Genomic DNA, 26,003 nt, shown 5'->3' on the forward strand with positions numbered 1-26,003 from the left:
ATACATCCGTGTCTCTTTTGCTGTCTCGTACACCAGGTTATTGTTACCATCTTTCTAAATTCCATATATATGCATTAGTATACTGTATTTATGTTTTTCCTTCTGGCTTACTTCACTCTGTATAATAGGCTCCAGTTTCATCCACCTCATTAGAACTGATTCAAATGTATTCTTTTTAATGGCTGAGTAATACTCCATTGTGTATATGTACCACTGCTTTCTTATCCATTCATCTGCTGATGGACATCTAGGTTGCTTCCATGTCCTGGCTATTATAAACAGTGCTGCGATGAACATTGGGGTACACGTGTCTCTTTCCCTTCTGGTTTCCTCAGTGTGTATGCCCAGCAGTGGGATTGCTGGATCATAAGGCAGTTCTATTTCCAGTTTTTTAAGGAATCTCCACACTGTTCTCCATAGTGGCTGTACTAGTTTGCATTCCCCACCAACAGTGTAAGAGAGTTCTCTTTTCTCCACACCCTCTCCAGCATTTATTGCTTGTAGACTTTTGGATCGCAGCCATTCTGACTGGCGTGAAATGGTAAAATCTGAAATCCTTAACATGGAACAGCTATTCACTCAACCCCATTTACATTGGAACCTCGAACCACTTGCCATTCTCTGAACATCCCCCACATCCTCCCGCTCCCAAGTCATTGTTCCTGCTGTTTTATTTTGTTTTCTAATCACAGGTTGAAGCAAAGCAAAGTGAAGTCGCTCAGTTGTATCCGACTCTTTGTGACCCCGTGGACTGTAGCCTACCATGCTCCTCCATCCATGGGATTTTCCAGGCAAGAGTACTGGAGTGGGTTGCCATTTCCTTCTCTAGAGGATCTTCCCTACCCAGGGATTGAACCTGGGTCTTCCGCATTGTAGGCAGACGCTTTACCTTCTGAGCCACCAGGGAAGTCCGTTTTTTCTTGTTTTCTAATCACACATTGAACCCTATTTATTCTATAAGGTTCAGTTTAGATGTTTCCACCTCCCATTGATAATATTGGAATTGCTATGACTAAAGTCACTGAGTCATGTCTGTCTCTTTTGTGACCCCATGGACTGTAGCCTGCCAGGTTCCTCTGTCCATGGAATCTCCCAGGCAAGAATACTAGAGTGGGTTGCCATTTTTTTCTCCAGGGTATTTTCCCAACCCAGGGATCGAACCTGCATCTCCTGAACTGGCAGGAGGATTCTTTACCACTGAGCCAAAAGGGAAGCACAATCTTGGAACTGGTTGTTACCTTTTCCACACTTAGAGTTGTCGTCAACATCCTGCTTTAGGAAATTTTCATGCTTTGCATTAAATTTGTTTTGTGTCTGCTTCCCCAACAGACCACAGGCTTCTTGAGATGATAGACCATGGACCTTGTCTTAATTATATACTTTGTAACTAGTACAGTGCTCCATCTGGAGTAAGGTCTGAAATGAATATTTAATTCAGTTAAAATCTGGCACTAGGTTATTTTGAAATAATAGCTATCAAGATTTTGTTTGTTATTCATTTTTAGGTTTTCTATGTTTTTGTAAGAGCACTAATGTGTATGAAATATTACAGCTACACACACACCAGCCAAAGTGAGCATGGTATGACTATGGCAGATAATCATCTTGAAACAGAATTGCAGATTAGTCTGAAACTGATCATGAAGAAAATCTGGATATACGGAATGAAATAACATTGCATAAATGTGTTGCATAAGTAGCTTATTGTCTTGCATTTGCAAATTTATGGGTGTAGCCTCACATACTATCTTTTGATCAGCAAGGAACTACTTCACATAAATAGATTGAGTCCAAACATTTTAGCACAACATATGTCATCTAATTAAACTAGTAATAGTGCTAGAAGAGAGCTGCGGTAGTATCGGCATGTAAAGAGATTTTCACAAGTATGGAAGAGAAATCTAACCTTTCATATTCATGTAGTTTACTCTGTTTTCACATAAAGAAGCCAAATGTTATTGTAGCTTATATTTGCAACATTTGTCTCTGGAGACACTCTTAGTATTTTTCTGTTCCACATATCCAACTTCTGAACGTTTTTCTAAGTATGAGCTGTCTCATATCACACATGCTCCCTGGCTCTTTCACACACTGAAAATTCACAAAAGCTGTGTTTCTGGCCAAGGTGAAAACTTTATCCATGCTTATACTTGACTCCATACCCTCCAAAGGAGACACAGGCGGGTGTAAACAGTTATGCTGTTGTCCTTTTCCTTGGGGAAAATGAAAAAGCTAACTCTATACTTTAACATAAGCCTGGGTAACGTTTACCCTAACACCTTTCATATTGTTACCAAACCAAACTTGGATCCTTACTTACTTGCCTTAGTGCAGTAAAGCCTATCTACGGACACCAGGTTGTGGTGAAGAAAAGTGCAGCATTTATTGCAGGGTGGCCAAGCAAGTTGTTCAGGACAGCTAGTGCTCAAAAAAGCCAGAACTCCTTCGGCCTCCCCCTGCCCCCAGGGGTTTCAGCAAGGCATTTAAAAAGGCAAGGTGAGGGAGGGACATCCCAAGGTATGTGATCAGCTTGTGCACAGTTCTCTGATTGGTTGATGGTAACAGGGTGATGTCACATGGGTTAACATTATTGATTCTTAGGCACCAGTAGGTTGGGGGCTACATGCTTATGATCATCAAGTAATTAATTTCTTCCATTTGGGGGTGATTTTAGCATCTATACAACAGCTCAGGAAATGTGCATCAGCTACTGTTATCTAAGTACTTCAGAGAGGATATGGGGGAGAAATCTGCCTGGGAAAGCCTCGTAAGGTTCTACTTAGTTACAGTATCTTATGGTCCAGTGAGTTTAAAATTTGCCCAAAATTACACAGGTAGGTCCAGAACACAAGTCTTCTGACTTCCACCCAGTGAGGTGTAATTGTTCAGTCACAGATTTGTCCATCATCTATTTTGAAGCACATATTATGTGGAGGAACCATGCTAGTTGGAGAGAGCAAATGATGCTACTCTATCAACGTGGCAGGGAAAATAAGACATTCACATCGATAATTAGTTATTCCCTGAGAAAATTAATGTCCTGAGAGGTATGGGAATATAAAAAGGAGATAATGCTGTATTAGTTTAACAAATAAAAATTGATTAGATAACTCATTTAGATATTTCACCAGATTAACCACAACTGTGGAAATCTAGCTGTTTGAACCACAAAAGCCATCACAGTATTACTATGTACCTAATGAAAAATGAACCAACTTATAAAATAAATAACTTCCTAAGGGCTAAATTTGCAAATTCAAGCTATAATTAGTTACAAGAAATGTCACAGATATCTATGGTAGTGTCATCCTTATAAAAGGTGGGAAAACCATTGCTTCTCTTATTCTCTCCAAAAGAAGTCTTAAAGTGGTCACGTATGGATGTGAGAGTTGGACTATAAAGCAGGCTGAGTGCTGAAGAATTGATGCTTTTGAACTGTGGTGTTGGAGAAGACTCTTGAGAGTCCCTTGGACTGCAAGGAGATCCAAGCAGTCTATCCTAAAGGAAATCAGTCCTGAATATTCATTGGAAGGACTGATGCTAAAGCTGTAAGTCCAATACTTTGGCCACCTCATGCAAAGAACTGACTCATTGGAAAAGACCCTGTTACTGGGAAAAATTGAAGGCGGGTGGAGAAGGAGACGACAGAGGATGAGATGGTTGTATAGCATCACCAACTCGATGGACATGAATTTGAGCAACCTCTGAGAATTGGTGATGGACAGGGAAGCCTTTTGTGCTGCAGTCAATGGGGTTGCAAAGAGTTGGACACGACTTAGTGAACTGAACTGAACTGAACTGAATGTTGTTTGGGGTATCCTTGATTGTGTTTATACTGTATATTTTAAAAATAGAGAAGATAGGGCATTTAACTAAATTTGATAAAAAGGATATTACATTAATAGTTACATTTCCACATGTAGGAAAAATAATTTTATGGAAAACTGAGGGTAAGCTTTTCCCATAAGTCAAAAGATTTTATAAACAGCAATTCTCACCATTTCATATTTTATTTTCCTTATTTTTCTATTTATTTGAATATCTAATATTCATAGATATTCCCACCATACAGAACTAGCAAATAATAAATTCTTGTATCAGTTATTTCAATGAGGTTTTCTTTTGTTTTTTAGTAACAAGAGATGTAGTTAAAGTCTACTTTTTTAACCTATCTCTATCCTATTCCTCAACTTCACTTTCACACCACTTCATATTTTAACTTTAGACCCAGTCTTGTGCTTTAGGATATAAATTAACTTAACAAATAAATTTTTTAACACCTACTTTGTGCTCAGTATGTACAAAGTTAATGGGCATTTAATAAACTTGTATTACCTTTTATAGGAATAACAAAAAGAAAAATAGCTGGAAGCAAAAACAACTAACACTATTTGACCAGCTTCTCCTTTAAATAATTTCCTCTTTTGGCTTCTGTCTCACCTGTTCTGTACTTGGTCTCTCCATGATTTGAGGAAAAAATAAGAAAACTACAAAATAATCTCATTGGTTCCAATATAAATATATGCTATGCAACTTCATCTAATCTTTCAATGCCAATTATCAGTTACTATTTCCCATCATTTTCTTTCTATCTATGTATCTATCTACCTACCTATCTATCTAGAGAGTCAATATGTGCCAGCAATGTTCTAGATGTGAGAAATAGCCTCAAACAAGACACTGTCCATATCTTTAGGCCCCTAATCATATTCCAACAACACCTAGACCAGAGGTATTTTTGTCTCCCAGGGGGCATTTAAGCATGTCTGGAGATATTTGTGGTTGTCCCAACGTGGGGAAAGTGTGCCACAGCCATCTAATAGGTAGGGGCCAAGATGCTGCTAAATATTCTAAAAAGGAAAATTAAGTCCCACACTTCCCTAAAAGAGAATAAATTATCCAGTCCAAAATATCAATAGTGCCCAGATTGAGAAATCTTGATCTAAACTAACTAAACTATTTCTACACTTTTATAGTCATATATATAAAACCTACTGCGTTCCTTGTAGATGATGTCACATTCTTCTTGAATTAGAAGCTGCGTTCCTTCACTTTTGTCTTTTTGTCTCAAAATGTCTTTGTAGCCTCATTTGGCATTTTCTTATTCTCTTCTTTCTATGGACAAATATTTCTCTTTTAAGACTATTTTCATTCAATATTTATGCCCTACCTTATTCCCCAAATAATGCTACATACAAAAACGCATTCTGTATCACGGAATAAAGACAGATAAGAAATCAGGCAAAGAATACTATTCCCCTTGGATTCTTTTTCTCATCCCCACTCACCTCCTCCAGAATTTAGTTTGTAGCTTATTTCCTGTCATGTACATCTTCATTCTATCAGCCATACTGTATTTTCATTCTGTGTCCAAAATCTGCCTAATTATATTCTATCCTAAGATATTCTCTGAAACTGATTTCGATCTTCTTTTCAACTTTTCTGTATCCCCTAGGACTCCTAGACTGCAGTAGTTTTCTCCTGACTGTTCTCCTAGCCTCTGATCTAGGCTGCACAGTGCTTTAGAATTTAGATTATGTCTACTATTTCCATCAGAGCCCTTCAGTAGTCAGCCAGTGCTTATACATTATGCCTATGCCATATCAATCATCTTTAATTTACAGGATGCTGTGCTTGGAACTTGACTTAAGTTAGTAGTATCTCCATCATACAGATGAAAAACTGAGGCTTAGAAAGATTTGTTTGTTGTTTAGGCACTAAGTCATGTCCGACTGTTTGTGACCCTTTGGTTTATACCCCATCAGGCTCCTCTGTCCATGGGATTTTTCAGGCAAGAATACTGGAGTGGATATTGCCATATCCAGGGGATCTTTCTGACCCAGGGATTGAACCCACGTCTCCTGCATTGGCAGGCAGATTCTTTACTGCTGAGGCACCCAGGAAGCCTCTTAGAGAAGTTAGGTGGTGTCAGAATTATATAGCTAGGGAACACAGGGCCAGGATTCAAATCCATGGCAGTATTTTGTCAAAATTATACGTTTTACAGAACTTTTCCTTCCCTAAGGAATCACGTCCGAACTCCTTAGTTCAGCCTTCAGGATTCTGTGTGATCTGACTCCACACTTTTTCCAGTCACTGCTGACCTTCGTCTGTCCCATACTCTTGTTAAAGTACTGTTGTCTTCTTCATATTCTCATTGCTTTTCTTTCCTCTATTTGCTTTTACTCATATCCTATCCTCTGTCTATGTAATCCTTCTCATACAACTATAAAGGCCCAAATACCCACCCACCTTTCAAGTCCAGCTCAAGCTTCCCAGATTAATTACCTAATCTTCTCTGATCCTTTCTTTTTTTCTCCCTGGTAGAGCTTTCCTCACTTTCAAATTTTGCTATTACTAATCATATATATGCTATTTCCCACCTCCCCCCCACGTCCCCCGCCTTACTCTTACGTCCACTAGAGCAGGGAACTTGTTATGATAGCAATATAGTTTTGTGTAGAATTTCACAGAAACTGTATTATATATGCTAAGAACATCAATAAATGTTTGTTTGTTTGACTCTAATCTGCATAGTAGTTCTCCAAGTTTTGATTTTACTTTACAAAAGATAAGGGAACAGAGGATCGGAGAGATCAAAAGGACAAAACTGTCCTAAGCACTAGCCCAAGAGTTATGTCTCCAGTTAAGTGTTCTTTTTATTACACTACCAATGGCTTCTGAGTTTGGTTCCCCCCATATAGTCTAGCACTGTATGTTGGTCTGAGTAGTTATTAAATATGTGCTGAATGAATGAGTAAGTGTCTATTAAGAACATATTCTTTCAGTTTGAGAATCATGAAAGATTTATTGGCCACCAGGAATAAGAGCACTTCAGGATGTCAATCATCCCCATACATGGTATTTATTGTTCATTTAGGCAGAAGGAAAACAAACCCTCCCATTCTGATAAAATATCTTAGGTAACATTATGTTGAAGTCTGTGTCATCCTCTTAGAAACACCAGTGCCACACACCTTTAACAAACAAATTTTTAAATGTTATTTAAAATCAGCAGGTAGGAAGAAACTGGGAGAATAATTTTTCAGTTTTTGCTTTTCATTTTTATGTAGCCTAATTTATCATTTTCTTTCTGTTTCTGGTTTTAGGGTCATGTTTAGAAAGGTAACCTCCATTCCAAAGATTCAAGTGTGTTTTCTTCTACTGTTTTAATCATGTCATCCTTTACATTTAGAATCTCTGGTAAGTTCCCCTGGAGAAGGAAATGGCAACCCACTACAGTATTCTTGCCTGGGAAATCCCCTGGTGGGCTACAGTCCATGGGTTCGCAAAGAGTCGGACAGGACTGAGCAGTTAAGCACTAATTTAATGTTTTTCTTATATAGTTTAGTGAGTTATTTATTCATCTTCCTTTCTGATTTTAAATTATATACTCCCATATGCCAAGTTCTTATATATGTATAAATATATATACTTTCTACATTTGCCATTTATTCTATTGATGGTTTACTCCTGAGCTGTTTTTATTTATTTATTTATATTGTCTTAATTATTAAAGTTTTAGTTTCTGGCTGGCAATCTCATTTACTACTCTTCTTTAAAAGAAATATTCATGGATACTCTAAGGTTTATTCTTAAAAATAACCATATGAAATATTTTGTCAAGATCCCACATTTTTAAAAAAACTGGGCTTGTGATTGAGATAGAATAAAAACTTATAGATTAGTTTGGGGAATTACATATTTTAAAACAGAATCTTCAAAATCAGAAACCCTGATATGGTTTCTCATTTATTCAAGTTTTCTCTTATTTCTCCCAGTATTTTTACGACTCTCCAATTTTTTTTTCTTTTAAATTTTATTTTATTTTTAAACTTTACAATATTGTATTAGTCTTGCCAAATATCAAAATGAATCCGCCACAGGCATACATGTGTTCCCCATCCTGAACCCTCCTCCATCCTCCCTCCCCACACCATCCCTCTGGGTCGTCCCAGTGCACCAGCCCCAAGCATCCAGTATCGCGCATCGAACCTGGACTGGCAACTCGTTTCTTACATGATATTCTACATGTTTCAATGTCACTCTCCCAAATCTTCCCACCCTCTCCCTCTCCCACAGAGTCCATAAGACTGTTCTATACATCAGTGTCTCTTTTGCTATCTCGTACACCGGGTTATTGTTACCATCTTTCTAAATTCCATATATATGCGTTAGTATACTGTATTTATGTTTTTCCTTCTGGCTTACTTCACTCTGTATAATAGGCTCCAGTTTCATCCACCTCATTAGAACTGATTCAAATGTATTCTTTTTAATGGCTGAGTAATACTCCATTGTGTATATGTACCACTGCTTTCTTATCCATTCATCTGCTGATGGACATCTAGGTTGCTTCCATGTCCTGGCTATTATAAACAGTGCTGCGATGAACATTGGGGTACACGTGTCTCTTTCCCTTCTGGTTTCCTCAGTGTGTATGCCCAGCAGTGGGATTGCTGGATCATAAGGCAGTTCTATTTCCAGTTTTTTAAGGAATCTCCACACTGTTCTCCATAGTGGCTGTACTAGTTTGCATTCCCACCAACAGTGTAAGAGGGTTCCCTTTTCTCCACACCCTCTCCAGCATGTATTATTTGTAGACTTTTGGATCGCAGCCATTCTGACTGGTGTGAAATGGTACCTCATAGTGGTTTTGATTTGCATTTCTCTGATAATGAGTGATGTTGAGCATCTTTTCATGTGTTTGTTAGCCATCTGTATGTCTTCTTTGGAGAAATGTCTATTTAGTTCTTTGGCCCATTTTTTGATTGGGTCATTTATTTTTCTGGAGTTGAGCTGTAGGAGTTGCTTGTATATTTTTGAGATTAGTTGTTTGTCAGTTGCTTCATTTGCAATTATTTTCTCCCATTCTGAAGGCTGTCTTTTCACCTTGCTAATAGTTTCCTTTGATGTGCAGAGCTTTTAAGGTTAATTAGGTCCCATTTGTTTATTTTTGCTTTTATTTCCAATATTCTGGGAGGTGGGTCATAGAGGATCCTGCTGTGATGTATGTCAGAGAGTGTATTGCCTATGTTCTCCTCTAGGAGTTTTATAGTTTCTGGTCTTACGTTTAGATCTTTAATCCATTTTGAGTTTATTTTGGTGTATGGTGTTAGAAAGTGGTCTAGTTTCATTCTTTTACAAGTGGTTGACCAGATTTCCCAGCACCACTTGTTAAAGAGATTGTCTTTAATCCATTGTATATTCTTGCCTCCTTTGTCAAAGATAAGGTGTCCATATGTACGTGGATTTATCTCTGGGCTTTCTATTTTGTTCCATTGATCTACATTTCTGTCTTTGTGCCAGTACCATACTGTCTTGATAACTGTGGCTTTGTAGTAGAGCCTGAAGTCAGGTAGGTTGATTCCTCCAGTTCCATTCTTCTTTCTCAAGATCGCTTTGGCTATTCGAGGTTTTTTGTTTTTCCATACAAATTGTGAAATTATTTGTTCTAGCTCTGTGAAGAATACTGTTGGTAACTTGATAGGGATTGCGTTGAATCTATAAATTGCTTTGGGTAGTATACTCATTTTCACTATATTGATTCTTCCAATCCATGAACATGGTATATTTCTCCATCTATTAGTGTCCTCTTTGATTTCTTTCACCAGTGTTTTATAGTTTTCTATATATAGGTCTTTAGTTTCTTTAGGTAGATATATTCCTAAGTATTTTATTCTTTCCGTTGCAATGGTGAATGGAATTGTTTCCTTAATTTCTCTTTCTGTTTTCTCATTATTAGTGTATAGGAATGCAAGGGATTTCTGTGTGTTGATTTTATATCCTGCAACTTTACTATAGCCAGACTCATCAAGAAACAAAGGGAGAAAAATCAAATCAACAAAATTAGAAACGAAAATGGAGAGATCACAACAGACAACACAGAAATACAAAGGATCATAAGAGACTACTATCAACAATTATATGCCAATAAAATGGACAACGTGGAAGAAATGGACAAATTCTTAGAAAAGTACAACTTTCCAAAACTCGACCAGGAAGAAATAGAAAATCTTAACAGACCCATCACAAGCAAGGAAATTGAAACTGTAATCAAAAATCTTCCAGCAAACAAAAGCCCCGGTCCAGACGGCTTCACAGCTGAATTCTACCAAAAATTTAGAGAAGAGCTGACACCTATCCTGCTCAAACTCTTCCAAAAAATTGCAGAGGAAGATAAACTTCCAAACTCATTCTACGAGGCCACCATCACCCTAATACCAAAACCTGATAAAGATGCCACAAAAAAAAGAAAGCTACAGGCCAATATCACTGATGAACATAGATGCAAAAATCCTTAACAAAATTCTAGCAATCAGAATCCAACAACACATTAAAAAGATCATACACCATGACCAAGTGGGCTTTATCCCAGGGATGCAAGGATTCTTCAATATCCACAAATCAATCAATGTAATACACCACATTAACAAATGAAAAATAAAAACCATATGATTATCTCACTAGATGCAGAGAAAGCCTTTGACAAAATTCAACATCCATTTATGATAAAAACTCTCCAGAAAGCAGGAATAGAAGGAACATACCTCAACATAATAAAAGCTATATATGACAAACCCACAGCAAACATTATCGTCAATGGTGAAAAATTGGAAGCATTTCCTCTAAAGTCAGGAACAAGACAAAGGTGCCCACTTTCACCATTACTATTCAACATAGTTTTGGAAGTTTTGGCCACAGCAATCAGAGCAGAAAAAGAAATAAAAGGAATCCAAATTGGAAAAGAAGAAGTAAAACTCTCACTATTTGCAGATGACATGATCCTCTACATAGAAAACCCTAAAGATTCAACCAGAAAATTACTAGAAATAATCAATGACTCTCCAATTTCTGTGTATTTGTATGCACGCACCATTTAGTAAAGCATAGTGCTCTAGAGTACAGATGCAGGAGTCAGATGGCCTGGGTACCAAACTTAGCTGTCCCATTAACTAATCACGTAACCTATTCACCTTTGCCGCATTTTTCCCTCCTGTAATATGGAGACAATAATAATAGTGCCTCCTAGAGTTATTATGAAGATGAAATGGGTTAATATATTAAAAGTGCTTAAAACAGTACATAGCACACAGTAAGTACCATCTAAGCACTGCCTAGTATTTTATGTGTTTATATACTGTATGCATTTCATGTTACATACTAAATTAGTGCTTTATACATTGTTATCACAAATGAGATCTTTTTTCCCTATTATCTTCCTTTGGTTTCTACTTTATTAGTTTTGATTATAGAGAACAATCTCAATAAAACACTACACTGAAATTTTAGCCTCCAGAGGGCCCTGCTTTCCTGTAAATTACTGTCATTTTTCTTCCTTCCTCTTCCTCTCTCCCTTTTTCTTTCTCTCTCTCTTTTTAAACTTTAAGTTGTATATCATAATGATTTGACTTACATACATCAAGAAACTATTATCGCAATAACTTTAGTGAATATCCATCATCTCATATAAACATAAAATTAAATAGAAAAAGATATTTTTCCTTATGATGAGCACTCTTAGGATTTACTCCTTAACAATGTTCGTATATAACACACACCAGTGTTAATATATTTATCATGTTGTATGTTATATCCCTAGAACTTAATCATCTTACATACAAAAGATGGTGTCTTTTGATCGCCTTCATCCATTTCTCTTTCCACCTGCCCCCTGCTGCTCACTGGTAGACACAAATTTGTTCTCTTTTTGTATGTGATTGTTTGTTTGTTCATTTTTGAAGTGTAATTGACCTACAATACTGTGTTAGTTCCTCTTAATCTGTCTGGTCCTAGATGTTTGTTTTTTGGGGGTTTTTGATTACTGATTCAGTTTCATTACTGGTAATTGGTCAGTTCATATTTCTATTTTTTTCTGGCTTAGTCCTGGGAGATTGTACATTCCAAGGAATTTATCCATTTGTTCTGGCCCGCATGAGGCCAGGTTTTGGGGCTAGTGCTGTCGCTCTCTTGGGTGATGCTAGGTTAAGGATCTCCAGTTGCAGGGCCCTATGGCCCTGGGGCTAGTGCCTGTGCGCTGGTATGTGGGGCTGTGTCCTGGGTCCTTTGGTGGATGGGACTAGGTACTGGGGAGACTGTGAGTTCAGGAAGTCTTAAGCCAGCCAGCCTCCCGGTAGGTGGGGCTGTGTTAGTTGCATGGCCTAAGTTGTCCCATACATACTGACAGGCTGGTAGGCTGAGCCAGGTGTCAGCCCTAAGAAGCCAGACAAAGGATTCTAAAATGGTGCTTGCCAGCACCAGTGCCTTTGTGGTAGAACAAGCTCCCTAAAATGGCTGTTGCAAGAGTCTATATCCCCATGGTGAGCTCCAGTTGCTTCACCATGGTCAGCACATGGGTCTAATCCAGGCTTCTTTCAGATTACTCCTCTGCCCTGGATCCCAGAGCTTATGAGATTTTGTGTGTGTCCTTTAAGAGTGGAGACTCTATTTTCCACAGCCCTCTGGCTCTCCCAAAAGAAAGCCCAACTGGCCTGCAAAACCAGATGTTCTGGGGGCTTGCCTTCCTGGTATAGAACCCGCAGCCTGGGGAGTTCAATGTGGGGCTTGGACCCCTGTCCCTTTGGGAGAACCTCTGCCGTTGTTATTATCTTCCTGTCTGTGGATATAGATCTTGACTCTGTCTCCACCCCTGCCACCCATCTCATTATGGTTTCTTCTTTATATCTTTAGTTGTAGATCTTTTCTGCTAGCTTTCTGATCTTTCTCGTCAATAATTGCTCTGTGGTGGTGGTTTACTCACTAAGTCGTGTCTGACTCTTGTGACCCCTGTAGCCCTCCAGGCTCCTCAGTCCATGGAATTTTCCTGGCAAGAATACTGGAGTGGGTTGCCATTTCCTTCTCCAGGGGATCTTCCTGACCCTGGGATTGAACCTACATCTCCTGGATTGCAGGCAGATTCTTCACCACTGAGCCACCAGGGAAACTGCAGTTGTAACTTTCACATGCCACTGAGAGGAGGTAAGCTCAGGGTGCACCATATTGGCCACTCATCTCTCCCAGAATTTCTTTTTTAAGAATTTTTGTGTCATTTAGAGCTAAGTGATGAAACAGAAAATGTATGTCTAATGCTTCTGAAAGATCAAGTAAAATAGATTAAAAATCAATAGCTGGTCCATTACATGCATGCTTGTGCTCAGTCGTGTCCAACTCTTTGTGACCCTTTGGACTGTAGTCCACCAAAGTCCTCTGTCCATGGGAGTCTCCAGGCAAGAATCCTGGAGTGAGTTGCTATTTCCTCCTCCATGGGATCTTCCCCACTCAGTGATCGAACAAATTCTTTACCACTGAGCCATCAGGGAAGTCTCAGTCCGTTAAAAACTAACAAATCAAACAGTCATCTTGCAAAACTGATGAAAGAGAAAATAGCAGAAAATGCAAACAAACAAAAAAAACTCCTGGAATTAACATAAAAATGTGAACATCCTAAAACTTTAAAATTGTGAGACTACTCAAGGTTTACTCTGTCCATAAAGAGAAATTTTTGACAAAATAAGGTATTATCTAAGAAAAGTATATCATGAAAATACATGAAGAGGCAGAAATTGAACTCATTAATAACTGAAGAAATGAGAAACACTACCAAAGTTCTACCTCTGAAAAAGGCATCAGGTCACAATCCTTTTAAACCTGGATTCTATGAAAACTTTTAAGACAGTGTTTTTTACAGAAAATTGAAAAAGGTGGAAAACTTGATAACTCATTCTATGAGGCTAATGTAACTAAGAAACCAAATTAGTGAGGAATAGCAGAAGAAAGGAAAAAACTATAGTCCAATCTTACTAATGAAATAAATGTAAAAATTCTAAATAAAATACTGGCAAACTTAATTAGGGCTTCCCTGGTGGCTTAGAAGGTAAAGTGTCTGCCTGCAATGTGGGAGCCCTGGGTTCAATCCCTGTGTTGGGAAGATTCCCTGGAGAAGGAAATGGCAACCCACTCCAGTACTCTTGCCTGGTAAATCTCATGGACAGAGGAGCATGGTAGGCTACAGTCTGTGGGGTCACAAAGAGTTGGACATGACTGAGCAACTTCACTTTACTTTTCACCAAACTTAATATAACAGCATTTTAAAAGTTGAATGTACCATAACCAAACAGATTTTATTCAAGGAAAGCCAATCTGTAGTTGACAATAGAATAAATGGTAAATAAATAAAGGATGAAAAACTCCATTTATAAAATACCTACAGTGGTTCAATCCCTATGTTAAACCCTTTGCTGCATTTTTATTTAAGTCTTATGTTACCTTTTGAGACATGTCTTAATGTAAAGTGCATTAACATGAGTCATTTATGAATTATAGATAAATAAGTATATCTTTAAATATATTAAAGCATTTCCAACTACCCCAATTTGCTACTTTGCTCAATCATCTCTGCCTAGAACATTTTCTTCTCCATCCAGGAAATTCCTACTCTTTTTTAAAGACTCAACTCATGTCCCTTCTTGGTCTCCTTTTCTGACTGCTCCCTACCTGAAGCTAAGAAGCTGCTTCTCCCATATACTTTTACAACACCCTGTATTCACCTCTATTACAACACTTATCACAGCTGTTTTGTAATTACTAGTTAACTTGTTTGTCTTTCTCACCGAACTATGAGCTCTTGAAATAGAGTCAATTTATTTGTTTTCTGAAAGACTTGCACATTAAAAATCTGGCAGAATCAACTGAGAAATAAACACAGAATCACTGGAAATTAAAATGTTAGCTAATTAAGATTAAAGCTGTATTGGAGGACATGATTTTGATGTGTGTGTAAACTGGACTTCCCAAATACTTCACCTGATAATTAAACTTCCTTTTCCTATTACCTGCAAAGCTGGGCAACTTCAGGCCTCTCTGGAAGATATAAGCTTCTTACCAGAGAACAAAGTGGTGTTAACCTTCTCTGTAGAGCCCAGGAGATGCTAAGCCATGCATGTCCCATTTCCCAAGTGTTTTAAATTCAGGCACTCTTCTCATGGGTAAGTGAGGGGTGAAGAGAAAGCCAGGAGTGTTATTCTGAAGTTCTACATGGAAACATCAAGCCAGGAAAATAGATGATACCTCCTAGTAATGGCTACCTAACTTAATATTTTCCCTTAGTACTTAGCTGTCTACAGTTTTGAGAGAAATTTCAATTGCAGCAACTATGTTTCGCTTAAGTGCTGTAACTTAATTAGCAGGCTTCTGTTTTTAGTTTATGATTTTATTTTCTTGCTTCTTCAAATTTCTGTTAGAAAGGTCGTGCTCAGTCACTTCAGTCATGTCCAACTCTTTGCAACCCTATGGTCTGTGGCCCCAGGATCCTCTGTCCATGGGATTCTCCAGGCAAGAATACCAGAGAACGTTGCCAGGCCCTCCTCTAGAGGATCTTCCTGACGCAGGGATCGAACCCACATCTCCTGCGTTTCCCATATAGCAAGCAGATTTTTTGCCATTGAGCTACTGGGGAGGTGGAGTAGAATAAATAAAAATACATAAAATTTCCTCACACATTTATTTGCATTCTATTCTCTGTATTTTTTCCTAGTTAAAGTACTGAAGAGGCACTCTTAACAAAGTGAACTGTTTCTTGTGTAGCCTCATGAGATTGAATAATAAGGAACTGTCATCTCCATGTATCCTGGATCTATTCAACCTAATGTTGAATATTTTAAAATGTCTTTTTTTTATAATAGGCATTCTGATATGTTTTGTTAACACTGGCAGAGAGGGAGAGGGCTGGCAAAAGCCAGAGAGTAGGGACACTCTTGGAATATGCATTCATTCACTTACCATTTACTTCAGTAGCTTTTTTCTTTGCTACTGATTCAACTGGTAGATAAATTCTGCATATCTAATATACAGCATAGTGATTACAGTCAAAACTGTATTATATACTTTAAAGTTACTAAAAGACTAGATTCTAAATGTTCTTAACGAAAAATGAAGTAGTTATTATGTGAATGATGTTGTAATATATAAAGTATCAAATCAACATATTGTACACCATAAACTTAGACAATGTTATACGTCAACTGCATCTCAATAAAAATAAAATGAAGATATATATCATTATTTGTTTTTATCTGTTGGTGGACATTTAAGTTATTTCTAGTTTTTGGCTATTCTGAATAAAGCTGCTATTCTTGTTTGTGTGCTAGTCTTTGTATGGCTGTGTTTACATTTCTTCTGTAGGAGTGAAATCTTGATGTTATGGTTTATGTATGTATAAATTTTCTGTTGTTGAGAAACAGTTGACATATAATATTGTATTAGTTTCAAATATATAGCATAGTGATTCAATATTTGTGTTTATTGCAAACTAATCACCTAAGTAAGTCTAGTTAACATCCATTGCCACACATAGTTACAAATTTTTTTCATTATAAGAACTTTTAAGATTTATTCTCTTAGCACATTTCAAATATACAATGTTTCAAATATATTTTATATATATAATGCTTGTATTGCTTGCTTATCCAAGAACATTGTATTGCTAATATAATATTATATGTACAATGTACACATGCTGTATATTATATCCCCAGGACTTATTTATCTTATTTTTTGTAACTGTTGACCAACATAACCCATTTTGCCCACCCTCTAGCTCCTGCCTCTGCTGCTGCTGCTGCTGCTGAGTCGCTTCAGTCGTGTCCGACTCTGTGCGACCCCATAGACGGCAGCCCACCAGGCTCCCCTGTCCCTGGGATTCTCCAGGCAAGAACACGGGTGGGTTGCCTGTTCCTCTGGTTTTATAAGTTCAGTTTCTGTTTGTTTTGTTTTTTAGATTCTACATGTGAGATTGCATGGCATTTGTCTTTCTCTAACTTATTTCACTTAGCACAATGCCCTCAAGGTCCATACATGGTGTTGTTGATGGCAAGATTTCCTTATATAATGCCTGAATAAATATTCCACTGCATGTATGTACCACATTTCTTTATCCACTCATCCATCAATAAACACTTTGGTTGGTTCCATGTCTTGGTTATTATCAATAATGCTAAAATGAACATGGGTGCATATATCTTTTTGAATTAGTGTTTTGTTTCATTTGGATAAATAAGAGTGGATGATATGGTAGTTTTATTTTTTGAGAAGCCTCCATTCTGTATTGTGTAGTGACTGCACAAATTTACAACCCCGCCAACAGGGCATGAAGGATTCCTTTTTCTCCACACACTCACCACCATTTGTTATTTGTTGCCTTTTTGATAATAGTCATTCTAATCGAGGTGATATCTCATTGTGGTTTTGATTTGATTTCCTTGTTGATTAGTGATGTTGAGCATCTTTTCATGTGCCTATTGGCCATCTGTATGTCTTCTTTGGAAAAATGTCTATTCAGATATTTGTCCACTTTTTAACTGGCTTGCTTGTTTGTTTCAATGTTGAGTTGTACTAATTCTTTGCATGTTTTTATATTAACCCCTTTTGGATATACACTTGCAAACATCTCCCTTCAAATGTGTGGACTTTTTGCTTTGTTGATAGTTTCCTTCACCACACAAAAGCTTTTTAGTTTGATGTAGTGCCATTTATTTGATTTTGCCTCTGTTTTCCATGCCTGATGAAACATATCCAAAAAAATATTACCAAGACCACTGTCAAAGAGCTTACTGGCTTTGTTTGCATCTAGAAGTTTTGTGGCTTCAGGGTCTTTAATACATTTTGAATTTATTTTTGTGCATGATGTGAGAGGACAGTCCAGTGACTCTTTTGCATGTAGCTGTCCACTTCTCCCAAAATCATTTATTGAAGAAGTTGTCTTTCCTCTGTTGTATAGTCTTGTCTCTCTTGCCATAGATTAACTGCCCACATAAATGTGGGTTCGTTTCTGGGCTCTCTATTCTGTTCCGTTGATCTATGATTCTATTTTCATGCAAGTACTATACTGTTTTGATTATTAAAGGTTTGTAATATAGTTTGAAATCAGAAGTGTGATAATTCCAGCTTTGTTCTTCCTCAAGACTGCTTTGACTTTGGCTTTTGAGAGCAACTTTCATAAAACCTTAAATTTTATTGAGGTTCTTATTGCCCATCTTCTCTTCTTGCATCTTTTCCCCCTATATTTTTGTCTCTTAATCCTTTTTTTCTTAGGATATTTTCTTTTTACTTCTATTTCTCATCTTTTTCTTGACTTTTTCTCTTTATAGTTATGCCATTTCTTCTTTTTTACGTTTATGTAACAAATGATAGGTTGTTTCTAACATAAACAGAAAAGGGAGAATATTGACAAATACAGACTCAGAGAAACTATCTGTGATACCAGGTAGAGATGTCTAAGAAGTCTGGAGAGAGTACTGAAAAATGCAATGAAAAAGTTAATTGAATTGCCAACATATGCAATGATGCCTGAGATAAGAGGAAATTGGAAAGAATATAGCTCTTCCAAAAGGAAATATATGACAAATATCCCTGGAAAATATCCCAAAAGGAATATGGCTGTGATATTGTAATTTATTGTAAGAGATCTTTGTCTTGGTTCCTGGCACAGAGATCCTTAAAGTCCTTGGGATTTCCAGTGATCAAAGAGATAAAAAGTATCTTTTGTTATGTTAATGATGTAATTTTTAAAAAACACATTGGAGCCAACCATGGGCTTTGAGGATTGAAACTTTCAGTTCCATCTACCCACTCCACCTTCTCCTACCCATCCCACCTCTCTCCCCCTACCCCACCGCCTCCTGGGAGAAAAGAGGGACTGGATATTGAATTCAGTCACCAAAAGTCAATTGGTTGATTTAATCAACCATGCCCATGTAATGAGGCCTCCATACAAACTCCAAAGGATAGAGTTTGGAGAGATTTTGCATTGGTGAACACATGGAGATTCTGAAAAAGTAATGCACTCTAAAAGGGCATCCTTTTCCCCGAATCCTGCCCTATGCATTCTTCTATCTGGCTGTTCCTAAGTTATACCCTTTTAAAATAAACTGGTAGTCCAGTAAGTAAATGTTGCTGTGACTTCTCTGAGTCCATCGAGCAAACTGATCAAACCCAAGGAGAAGGTCATTGGACCCTCCCTCCAATCTACACCTAGTTGGTCAGAAGCACTGGTGACAACCTGGACTTGCAATTGGCATCTGAAGTGGTGGCAGTAAGAGGCAGTCTTTAGGGACTGAGCCCTTAGCTTGTGAGATCTGATGTTCTTTCTGAGTAGTTTCAGAATTGAATTGAATTGTAGTACACCCATCTTGGTGTCAGAAAATTGCTTGCTGTGGGAGGAAAAAACCCATACATCTGAATTGGAGATAGAATCTTAAGGGTACATTCATCCTTTGAGAAATTTCTAAGTAAATAGTCAAAAATTCTGGTTAGAAAACTAAGAAGAACTTGCTTATTCAAGCTTCAGGTGGCCTGTTTATGATTTCCTATGATGATAGAGTTGTCGTTGTTTAGTTGCTCAGTCATGTCCAGCTCTTTTGTGACCCTATGGACTGTGGCCCTTCAGGGTCCTCTGTTCATGAAATTTCCCAGGCAAGAATACTGGAGTGGGTTGAGCCATTTCCTTCTCCAAGGGATCTTCCCTACCCATGGATCAAACCTGCATCTCCTGCATTGGCAGGTGGATTCTTTACCACTGAATCACCAGGGAAACCCATGATTATAGAGATTTCCACTAAATCAGAATTTAGGGAATTTAATAAGCATCACAATATAATCATTCCATGAGTTTTAATATGTGCAGAGGTTCCTCTTAGTCAAAAGTAATTTTATCTGAATGTTTGGTAAAAGTCAGTTCAGTTCAGTTCAGTTCAGTTGCTCAGTTGTGTCCAACTCTTTGCGAACTCATGGACCACAGCACGCCAGGCCTCCTTGTCCATCACCAACTCCCAGAGTCTACTCAAACTCATCTCCATTGAGTCAGTGATGCCATCCAACCCTCTCATCCTCTGTTGTCCCTTCTCCTCCTGCCTTCAATCTTTCCCAGCATCAGGGTCTTTTCAAATGAGTCAGCTCTTCACATCAGGTGGCCAAAATATTGGAGTTTCAGCTTCAACATCAGTCCTTCCAATGAATATTCAGGATTGATTTCCTTTACTATTGACTGGTTTGATCTCCTTGCAGTCCAAGGGACTCTCAAGAGTCTTCTCCAACACCACAGTTCAAAAGCATCAATTCTTCGGCACTCAGTTTTCTTCACAGTCCAACTCTCACATCCATACATGACTACTGGAAAATCATAGCCTTGACTAGACGGACTTTTGTTGGCAAAGTAATGTTTCTGTTTTTTAATATGCTGTATAGGTTGGTCATAACTTTCCCCCAAGGAGCAAGCGTTTTTTAATTTCATGGCTGCAGTCACCATCTGCAGTGATTTTGGAGCCCCCAAAAAGTAAAGTCTGCCACTGTTTCCACTGTTTCCCCATTTATTTGCCATGAAGTGATGGGACCAGATGCCATGATCTTAGTTTTCTGAATGTTGAGCTTTAAGACAACTTTTTCACTCTCCTCTTTCACTTTCATCAAGAGGTTCTTTAGTTCTTTTTCTGCTATAAGGATAGTGTCATCTGCATATCTGAGGTTATTGCTATTTCTCCCCACAATCTTGATTCCAGCTTGTGTTTCATCCAGCCCAGCATTTCTCATGATGTACTCTGCATAGAAGTTAAATAAGCAGGGTGACAATATACAGCCTTGATGTACTCCTTTTCCTATTTGGAATCAGTCTGTTGTTCCATGTCCAGTTCTAACTGTTGCTTCCTGACGTGCATACAGATTTCTCAGGAGGCAGGTCAGGTGGTCTGGTGTTCCCATCTCTTTCAGAATTTTCCACAATTTATTGTGATCTTCCCAGTCAAAGGCTTTGGCATAGCCAATAAAGCAGAAATAGATGTTTTTCTGGAACTCTCTTGCTTTTTCCATGATCCAGAGGATGTTGGCAATTTGATCTCTAGTTCCTCTGCCTTGTCTAAAACCGGCTTGAACATCAGGAAGTTCACGGTTCACGTATTGCTGAAGCCTGGCTTGGAGAATTTTGAGCATTACTTTGCTAGTTTGTGAGATGAGTGCAATCGTGCAGTAGTTTGAGCATTCATTGGCATTGCCTTTCTTTGGGATTGGAATGAAAACTGACCTTTTCCAGTCCTGTGGCCATTGCTGAGTTTTCCAAATTTGCTGGCATATTGAGTGCAGCACTTTCACAGCATCATCTTTTAGAATTTGGAATAGCTCAACTGGAATTCCATCACCTCCACTAGCTTTGTTCGTAGTGATGCTTCCTAAGGCCTACTTCACTTCACATTCCAGGATGTCTGGCTCTGGGTGAGTGACCACATCATTGTGATTATCTGGGTCATGAAGATCTTTTTTGTACAGTTCTTCTGTGTATTCTTGCCACCTCTTCTTAATATCTTCTGCTTCTGTTAGGTCTATACAACTTCTGTCCTTTATTGAGCCCCTCTTTGCATGAAATGTTCCCTTGGTATCTAATTTTCTTGAAGAGATCTCTAGTCTTGCCCATTCTATCATTTTCCTCTATTTCTTTGCACTGATCATGGAGGAAGACTTTCTTATTATCTCTCCTTGCTATTCTTTGGAACTCTGCATTCAAATGGGTGTATCTTTCCTTTTCTCCTTTGCTTTTCACTTCTCTTCTTTTCACAGCTATTTGTAAGGCCTCCTCAGACACTCATTTTGCTTTTTTGTATTTCTTTTTCTCAGGGATGGTCTTGATCCCTGTCTCCTGTACAATGTCCCTTAGGTTAAAGTGTGAATGCTGAACGATTTACTGCTTTGTGAGGACTGCCTAACAATAACAGGTTGATGCCAGGCAGGTAAGTCTGGTCTAATAAGGATGTTGAAGCCAACTGTCTACTGCTTACTTTTTTGTTGTTGTTGTTGCTGATCTATGGTGTCTGGCTGGGCTTCAATCCAATACCATTCTATGCCAGTAGACATATCTATCTTACAGAACAGGACTATTCTCAACTCATATATCATCCTACCTCAACCAATTAGGTGTGAAGGCATGACCAAAAAAAAAAAAAAAAAAAGACAGTTCTACATAGCCCTGTACAGAATCTGACTTTAGATTTCATCTGACAATCTAATAAAACAGAACATTTTGTATGAAAGGACAGTACATGATCTCAAAAGTGTTGCTAAAGCTATTGACCTTCTGTTAGTTCAACTAATTCTAGAATGTTTGTCAGATCTTCTTAGAATGGTGCCAACATTTCTATAAACACCTGTGTGTGAGGAAGGTTAGACGTAAATAAAAATTTTGACTTGCTGAACTCTAATCCTTGATAGTTGAAAAATACTATGTGGGCATGAAACCAGAATTTTGAAGATTAGATTATAAATAAAGTGACCATACAGTTTATTCTCTAAACCTGACACTTCAAAGAATTTAAGTGAAAGTTAATAATCATGCCAGGGCAACAAGAATAAACAGAGGTTGTCCCAGGCAAGTCAGGGAGCATTGTCACCCTAACTATATTATATTATAATAAACTACATTTTTGTGTCAATATATTTGGGATTTCACAAGGGGAGGAAAAGAGAGTTTCTGAAGGGTTTCTTTCTCTGCATCTACTTTCTCATTTTTCTTCCTCACATCCTTAGAGTTTCCTAATGTCTCCTCTAATAACCCCAGCTACTTTTTTTTTCATTCTTATCCACTAGAACATAAGCCAAATTCAACATAAAAGTAAAATTAGTTTCACACGTAACTGAACCTCAGTGGCTAGCTACCTATAGCAGCAAAACAAGTATAGGTTTAGGGGGAACTCCAGAGTGGTTATCACTATGGCTTCTGTAGAGGCACACGATTTATGCAGAAGATATGTCTATATTTCATATTTTTCCTTTAGAGAAAACTCTATGCCTCTTTCCAGTGTGTAAAAAATCAACAGTGCTATGGATAACCAACAAAGTCCTACTGTATAGCCCTGAGAACTCTGTCAACATTATGTGGCAGCTCGGATAGGAGGGGAGTTTGGGATAGAAGGGATACAGGTATATGTATGGCTGAGACCCTTTGCTGTTCACCTGAAACTATCACAACATTGTTAATCAGCTATTCTCAAATATAAAATAAAAAGTTAAAAAAAAATAAAATCTTTTTAAAAGTCAACAATGTTAGAATGTTAATAAGAAATTAAAGTTTTGTGCAGAGAAGCTTATAGATCAATAAAATCCTCTTGATTCTTCTTTTAATTGAGATGTAATTGACATCTAACATTGCATATGTTTGAAGTGTATAGCATGCTGATTTAGTATACTTATACACTGTAATGTGATTATCACTGGGGCTGTAGCTAATATGTCTACCATGTCCTGTAATTATCATGTCTTTTTTTTTGTGGTGAAAATACTCTTGAGTCTTTCCTATGTGGCACTCACATGACTTTTCATATCTCCCCCAAGCAAGGACAGAACAAGTCTGCCTCATTCATTAATTTGTGTACTTGTGCTCAGTGCTTTAGAGGAACAACCCACATAAGTCACAAGACGTTATCACGTCTTCATAAGGTTAAAGAAAGAGGTGAACCCATGGTAGCTGGCCCAGTGCCCTCTGGGGACTTCAAGAAAATGTCAGCAACTTCACATCTACTGGAAAGGTCAGAGGGAGGGCAAAATATGGAAGGAAGATATTATGTCAAACAACTTTTAACAACTGGCTTTTAAAGTGGAAAATAGGGTGTCCTTAAGAGCCTCTTGGTGAAAGTGAAAGAGGAGAGTGAAAAAGTTGGCTTAAAGCTCAACATTCAGAAAACTAAGATCATGGCATTCGGTCCCATCACTTCATGGGAAATAGATGGGGAAACAGTGGAAACAGTGGCAGACTTTATTTTGGGGGGGCGCTCCAAAATCACTGCAGATGGTGACTGCAGCCATGAAATTAAAAGACACTTTCTCCTTGGAGGAAAAGTTATGACCAACCTAGACAGCATATTAAAAAGCAGAAACATTACTTTGTCAACAAAGGTCCGTCTAGTCAAGGCTATGGTTTTTCCAGTAGTCGTGTATGGATGTGAGAGTTGGACTGTAAAGAAAGCTGAGCCCCAGTGAATTGATGCTTTTGAACTGTGGTGTTGGAGAAGACTCTTGAGAGTTCCTTGGACTGCAAGGTGATCCAATCAGTCCATCCCAAAGGAGATCGGTCTTGGTAGTTCATTGGAAGGACTGACGTTGAAGCTGAAACTCCAATATTTTGGCCACCCAATGTGAAGAGCTGACTCACTTGAAAAGACCCTGATGCTGGGAAAGATTGAGGGCAGGAGGAGAAGGGGACAACAGAGGATGAGTGGGTTGGATGGCATCACTGACTCAATGGACATGAGTTTGAGCAAACTCCAGGAGTTAGTGATGGACAGGGAGGCCTGGCATGCTGTGGTCCATGGGGTCACAAAGAGTTGGACACGACTGAGCGACTGAACTGAACTGAACTTATAAATTGGGCAAATGTCTGTTCTCAAGTTCGTGGTATGAATGAGATGTGAGAAGAAAGTCATCTTCAAGCACTGTCTCCACATTTGTCCTGGCCACATGGGAATCATTCTCAGAAGAGGAAATGCTCTTTTGAGAAACCCTGGAGTGCCTCACAATGACTTAAAGAATAGCCAATATTAAATGGAACTTGCTATGAATCAGAGACTGTTCTGAATACTTTTCATATATCATTTCAGGAAAATTCTGGGCTAGGCATCATAGAGATCTGAGTCAGAGTCCTGGTTCTGTTACTTTTTAGCTGTGTGGTTATAGGAAGAAGATTCTTAAACTCTAACATTAAGTTTATTCAAGTATAAAACACTGTTAGGGTGGTTGTGGAAATAGGTGAGATCAGGTGTGCATAAGCACTAGCAGGTTGCTGGCACATAATGTTCCTACTGTGTTGAATACCCCGTGAGCCTTCAGATGCAACAAGCTTGTGCTAGGAGAACATTGTCTGAAGGCCACTGAGCAATTAGCCATTCTGATATCACACGATATGGGATAGTCCCATTAACTTTAAGAAGATTTGTGTGCCTTTAAGAAGATTTGTATCCCCATTTCTATGACCTGTGTTCTATAAACATGGAGCAGTTTGGCAACAAAGAACATGGTAAGATTTACCAAAGCCAAAGGAGATGTTACAAGAATGACAAAGACCTAATATTTATTATGAAAATGATGAAGCTAATTTGCATTTCCTTCCAGCATCCTGAGATTTAAGATTTTATTTTCCCAGAAGGGCATTCATGGAGAGGTATCTTAATGTCTGCACAATATCAGAAACATTTATTTCTTGCGAATGGGTACTTGTTGAAAGAGACTGACGCTTATGTGGTTTTTGTTTTTGTTCAGTCGCTAAGTTTTGTTGTCAAAAACTTCTGAAATGTGATATTTACATCTCTACCCATACAGTTACCAGTAAAGAGTGTAGATGGTTTGTGTTGATAATTCTTGGTACTAAAAGACTTGCTAATTAAAATAGTCAACAACCACAAACCACTTTGGGAGTGAGGCTGATACCTATAATTAACCTCATTTTTCAAGTGAAGGAAGAAACAAGAGCACAGAAAGAGACAACGTGATCTAGCCAAAGCCACAGCTACTCAAGGGCAAACCTAAAGACTAGAATTCAACAAAACTTGAATCTCAAATCACAAAGCCTGGTTCAATCAACCTTTGTTAACCTTCAGCAATTTTATGGTTCTTTTCTGTGGTTGTGCTTGTGGGATTCAGAAGTGGGCTTTGTTATCATTGTTCCTTGGTATATATAATAAGCAAAACAAATTGCATTTAAAATCTCTCACACGTACACACACATACACACATCTACTGAGAAAATTCCTTCCCAAATAATGACCTACTAAGAGCTTCTAGATAATCAAAGGATAACTGCATCAAAACTACATGGTCCTGTTGAATCTCTTTGAGGGGTTTTATAGGCTGAACACAGGGGTACCAGGAACACTTTAGGGTGTAAGTGGGTCACTTCCATGCCATGTATGTTACCCTGCTCCTGGTCCTTTAAATTTAGTCAGCCCCATAGAGAGCATGTCAAAGTCACCAGTACCAGC

At 38.2% G+C, this 26,003-nt stretch overlaps 1 long non-coding RNA gene and 1 other non-coding gene across 2 annotated transcripts in view; one reads left to right on the plus strand and one right to left on the minus strand.

The window, feature by feature from the left end:
* LOC132346008 (uncharacterized) overlaps positions 1 to 17,594 on the plus strand; it is a 63,540-nt gene extending 45,946 nt beyond the window's left edge. The window contains exons 3-4 of the long non-coding RNA XR_009495683.1: positions 12,793 to 12,978; positions 16,595 to 17,594. This is a non-coding gene — a long non-coding RNA (uncharacterized lncRNA). The remainder of the gene's footprint in view (positions 1 to 12,792; positions 12,979 to 16,594) is intronic.
* On the minus strand, positions 836 to 907 carry TRNAC-ACA (transfer RNA cysteine (anticodon ACA)). Its single transcript has one exon. It is a non-coding gene; the product is annotated as a tRNA-Cys (tRNA).
* Positions 17,595 to 26,003: the final 8,409 nt, after the last annotated feature.

Source organism: Bos taurus, chromosome 8, assembly GCF_002263795.3.
Source record: "Bos taurus isolate L1 Dominette 01449 registration number 42190680 breed Hereford chromosome 8, ARS-UCD2.0, whole genome shotgun sequence".
NCBI lineage: Eukaryota > Metazoa > Chordata > Mammalia > Artiodactyla > Bovidae > Bos > Bos taurus.